This window comes from Carlito syrichta, unplaced genomic scaffold (genome assembly GCF_000164805.1).
Source record: "Carlito syrichta isolate Samal-C Ts95f unplaced genomic scaffold, Tarsius_syrichta-2.0.1 Scaffold307118, whole genome shotgun sequence".
Lineage (NCBI taxonomy): Eukaryota > Metazoa > Chordata > Mammalia > Primates > Tarsiidae > Carlito > Carlito syrichta.
The window spans coordinates 468,122-473,798 of record NW_007251214.1 but is presented as its reverse complement, the minus strand read 5'-3'; the positions used below and the strand labels follow the sequence as shown (position 1 = coordinate 473,798).

Here is a 5,677-nt window from a genome sequence, read left to right as displayed (position 1 = left end):
TTCTGAGACAAATATAAGTGACCATGTCCTGACATATTATTTTCAAAAGTTCCTGAGAGCATGTGTGCCCAAGTTTGGGTTACAACTTGGTTTTATACATATGGGGAGTTTACAGACAAGGACATAAATCAATACATGTGAGATATATGCTAGTTCAGTCCAGAAAAGCAGGACATTCCAAAACTGGGGGAGGGCTTCCAGGTCATAGGAGGATTCAAATACTTTTTGATTGTCAATTAGTTGAAAGAGCTAAGTTTAAAGAGTTAATTTGGTAGAAAAAAAATGTTGGGTTAAGATAAGTTCCCAGCACTTTGAGAGGCCAAGGTGAGAGGATTTCCTGAGTCCAGGGGTGCAGGACCAGCCTGGGCAACTTGTGAGACCTCATCTCTACAATAAATCAAAAAATTAGGTGAGCATGGTAGCATGCACCTGTAGTTCCAGCTACTTGGAAGGCAGAGGCGGAAGATTGATCACCCGAGTCCAACAGGTTGAGGCTGCAGTGGCTATTAGCATGCCACTGGACAACAGTGAGACTCTGCCCACCCCCCAAAAAAGGATAAGGGGGGTTGTGAAAGCCAAGGTTCTTGTTATACAGATGAAGGTTCTAAATAGCAGACTTTAGAAAGAATTGATAGAGATATCTTACAAGATGTCACAATATTCCTAGGGAAGGAAATTCTCCACAGATTCAAATTTCCCCAAACAACAAGTTACAGACCATCCCAAAATATATTGAAAATATATTCTGAAATAAGAAATTGATTTCCTTTAAGGCCTGCTTATCTGTGATGTGACGCTATATCAGAATCAGGCTGAAATTTGGTATCTTATTTCCACAGTGTCTGTTCTATCAGTCTTATTATCTCTATTTTAATGTCCATGCTATTCAGTTGTGCCTAAACTCTAGAAGACAGAGGCTGTAAGGAAATGTGTTCAAGCTCCTTTTCTGTCACAGCCTGGAATTCAGTTTTCAGGTTTTCCTGGGATGGACCCAGATAGTTGTTCCCTTGTTGGAGAGCTTAGACTTTCATTTTTGGTTGACACTTTTAAAAATAGAAACACGGTGATTATTTACTTATATAAAATTAGCAACAGGCTAAAGTATGAGGTCTGACAATTAAGTTTCTGAACATGGCACTGTGAACTTAAGTTGGAAGCATTGTACAAACAACTTGTTAAGGTTTCATAACCTTAGTATATCAGTGTCTCACAGCTTTGTTCATGTTGACATGTGGTGGTAGCTGGGCTTGGTGGCTTAAGCTTATAGTCTCAGTACTTTGGGAGGCCAAGGTGAGAGGATTATATGAGCCTGTGGGTTCAAGACCAGCCCAGGCAACATGGTGAGACCTCATCTCTACAATAAATAAAAAAAAAAAATCAGCTAGGCATGGTAGTGCATGCCTGTAGTTCCAGCTCTTGGAAGGCTGAGGCAGAAGGATTGCCTGAGCCCAGCAGTTCGAGGCTGTGGTGGCTGTGAGTGTGCCACTGCACTGCAGCCTGGGAGACAGAGTGAGACTTCATTCCCTACCCCCGCAAAAAAAGGGCATGTGATGGTGTCTTGCCAAGTGGAGTTCATAATTGTTGTTGTATGTTTTTGTGTGCTATCACGAGAAAGTTGGAGTTTGAATTAGAGCAACTAACAATCATTAAATTCTTGTTAAACTTGACAAGAGTGGGAATGAAATCAGGAACATGTTTGTCCAAGTTCTGTGGATAATTCTATAAAGAAAATGGCAATAATCAAATGGATTAAACACCTTTCCAAGGGGAGAGAAAGCATCACTGATGACAGTGACAGCAGAACTGATAAAAACATTACAAAAATTTGTCAAATTTTGCATCAAAATTGTGGGCTGATTGTGAGAAGCATAGCAGACCAAATAAACATCAATAGAGAAACAGAAAAAAACAACTAAAAATCTTGGCATGAGCTGGGCTTGTTGGTTCAGCCTGTAATCCCGCGCCTTTGGGAGGCTGAGGTGAGTGGATTGCCTGAGCCTGCGGGTTTGAGACCCGCCTGGGCAGCGAGACCTCATCTCTACAATAAAGCAAAAAGTCAGCTGGTCATGGTAGCACATGCCTGTAATTCCGGCTACTTGAAAGGCTGAGGCAGAAGGATCACTAGGGCCCAGCCAGTCGAGGCTGCGGTGGCCGGGAGCGGCCACTGCACTCATCTGGGCGGCAGAGTGAGACTCCAACTCAAAAAAAAAAAAATCTTGGCATGAGACAGATGTGTGCAAAAATGGTCCTGAAGGAGCTCTTGCATCATGACAGTGCACCAACACACACAGCACAGTCTGAGGGAGTTTTTAGCCTGTAATCAATTAACTGTATTGTAACACTGTCCTTACTCACCTGATCTGGCATCCAGTGACTTTTTTCTTTACCCAAAGATAAAGGAAATATTGAAAGGAAGACATTTTGATGACATTCAGGACATCCAGGGTAATATGATGGCAGCGCTGATGGCCATTCCAGAAAAGAGTTCCAAAATTGCTTTTACAGGTGGAATAGGCACTGGCATCAGTTCATAGCTTCCCAAGGGAAGTACTTTGAAGGTGACCTTCATGATATTCAGCAATGAGGTTTGTAGCACTTTTTCTAGGATGAATTCATGAGCTTCATTGTCAGACCTCATATGCAAAGAATGCTGAAAGCAAACAAGAGCTAAAGACAGAGTAGGTTGGTGATGTCCTAATAACAACCTGGGACTTAAGATCATGTCAGTTTATTTCCAGTGTTCTTTACTTTTATCTCTTCTAAAAGCCTTCTACGGGGGCAAGCCGATTGAAAGATGAACTTGTACATTGATATTTTTATTGATTATTTATTTTTTCCTTCCCTCAGAACATGCCAACGACATGTGCTCCTTGAAAAAAATGTTTCTCCAGCCTAGGCAACATAGCGAGACCTCATCTCTACAAAAAAACTAATGATGATGATGATGATAATAATAATAATAATAATAATAATAATAAGCTGAGTGTTGGGACCCGTACCTGTAGTACCAATCACTCAGGAGGTAGAGGTGGGAGGATCAGTGGAACCCAGGAGGTCGCACTTGCAGTGATCCATGATTGTGCCACTGCACTCTAGCCTGGGTGACAGAGTGAGACCCCCAACTGAAAAAAGAAAATGTTTTCCAATATGTCTTACTTTCTTCATTTTTCAAATATGCTCTAAAAGTAAGGCACTAAAAATAAACATACACTTTTTGTGAAATTTAATTGAGATATAGCATGGAAGTCATCAGCACAATCTGGCTCGTAGTCTAGAACAGTTGTTATTTATTTTAACAAAGGATTTTACTAATGGTTGAAAAGAATAAGAAAAGCAAAGAGCTCATTGTTAAATGAGACCTCACAATGTACAAAGCCACTGTGGCTAAAATACAGGGCAGCTAGAATGCTATTTATTTCTGTTTAGGTGATCTCTGCATACTGCGTTCTTCACTCATCCTATCCTTTCTTCCTCCATTAATCTTTATGCCTTTGGTATAGGGCAGTTTGGTCATGGGCCAGATTGTGTCACTTCCCTCCTATACATCCCCCTTTCTCCTGGTTTATTTCATACCTGGTGTATTTTCAAAGGTCTGACTTTTCTTTTAGGATGTCTCATGATCTTGAGCTTCATTCGGTTCAATCCAATTTAATTCAATTCAGTTTGGTTAAAAGAAAAACAACTCATGTGGTTTCTACAACATGATGCAGAGATAATTAAGGCAAGATCCTGCCTTAACTTTTTTTTTACAACCTTTCCTTGTTCTACCTCCAGTCATGTTGTTAATTGCCCTTTATAATTGGACTTTGAGCTCAATCTTTATCACGCCACATTCTTACTTCTAATAGGCCCAAGCAGATTAGAAAACTGGAGGCAGCTAGCTGATCCTAGAGGGGAAATAATGGCTGTCTCTGAAAATTCATTCATTATGTTCAAACTGTAGTCACAAAGAATTACTCAAAAGAATGACTAATTCAACTGCATCAAGAATTTAATAAAGCTCTATGAATCAGGGGTATTTTTTCAAGACAGTAATGAATATGGCATTAACTGACCTTGCTCCTGAAGAGCAAAGTGCATTCTAGTGTTTTTCTTCCAATGTCTGTCTACATGAGGCTAACTTGAAAACCTCCATCATGACCATTTTATTCTTCTATTCTCTAAACTCCTGCTTTTGTTAACGACATTATCACTTTAACTTCATTTAGGAACCTAAACACTTCTCATTGTTTGCATTAGAATATTAACAACCCGAGATGCAAACCCGGGGGCTAGGCCCTGAGGACCAGCTGCTCTCTGCCCAGATCCCGAAGCCTCCAGCCCTGTGCTGTCGCCCTGTTCCCATACACCTAGCCTGTCAAGCGGAGTGCCCCTGTGGCTGGCGCCATGCAGCGGGCGTGCACCGTGCTCTGGACCGAGGAGCTGACGGTGCTGGTGCTGCTCCACCGGCCGCCGGTGGCGTGGGCGGGCTCGGGCGCCGCGGGCGTGGCCCCATGGCCCGCGTGCGCTGGTCCAGTGCGCCTAGCTGGTGCGTGAGCAGGGCTGCGGCTGCTGCCTGACCTACGCGCTGCGGGAGGGCCAGCCATGCGGCATCTACACAGAGCGCTGCGGCAGCACCGGCCATCACTGCCAGCCATCGCACGGCGAGCTGCGCCCACCGCAGGCGCTGCTGGACTGTCGCTGGCTCTGGGTCAACGCCAGTGCTGTCAGCCGCCTGTGCAACTACCTGCTGCCAGCGCCGTCCACACCAGGAAACACCAGCGAGTCAGAGGAAGACCATGGCATGAGTAGCGTAGAGAACCCAGCTGAACCTAGCCCTCACCAGGTGCCTGACTCCACGTTCCACCCCTCCCATGCCAAGATGGACATCATCAAGAAAGGGCATGCCAAGGACAGCCAGCGCTACACAGTCGACTAAGAGTCTCAGGGCACAGACCCCCAGAACTTCTCCTCTGAGACCAAGCAGGAAATGGAATATGGTCCCTACCTAGAGAAATTGAGGACACGGTGAATCACCTGAAGTTCCTTAATGTGCTGAGCCCCAAGAGTGTCCACATCCCCAACTGCGACAAGAAGGAATTTATAAGAAAAAGCAGTGCCGCCCTTCCAAAGGCAGAAAGCGGGGCTTCTGCTGGTGTGTGGGTAAGTATGGGTAGCCTCTCCCAGGCTACGGTGGCAAGGGCAAGGAGGCTGTGCACTGCTACAGCCCGCAAAGTAAGTAGAGAGCGGCAGTGTGATTTCATGTGGAACTCAAATATGCTTATTTTGCATAAAAGACTGCCAAGGACATGACCAACAGCTGGTTAAAACCTCAATTTGTATTTCTTTTTGTGGTGAAGTGATTTTTTTAAAAAAAGGTTTTTAAAATGCCTACGGTTCCTTCAAATGGTAAACTTGAGCATCTTTTCACTTTTCAGTAGTCAGCAGAAAGCAGTTTGAATTTTCTTGTTGCTTACTATAAAAACATACATAAGCTCGAGCACAGCACCCGACTTCTCCCCTCCTGGAATCCTCATCGTGTGTTTGCTGAAGCATCTACCCCTCTGACTTCATGACTTAGGCAGCTGTGTTGCCTATGTAGAGTACATACTTCCTTCTCACTCGGTAAATGAGCACAGACCTTATCAAGGATAGGAAAACCCTTCACCTCCACTCATCCGGACATCCTGACACATGC

The 5,677-nt window shown here is 44.0% G+C and overlaps 1 pseudogene; it reads left to right on the top strand.

Annotated features, from left to right (window-relative positions):
• The first annotated feature begins 4,386 nt into the window (after positions 1 to 4,386).
• LOC103266266 lies at positions 4,387 to 5,222 on the top strand (annotated as a pseudogene).
• Positions 5,223 to 5,677: the final 455 nt, after the last annotated feature.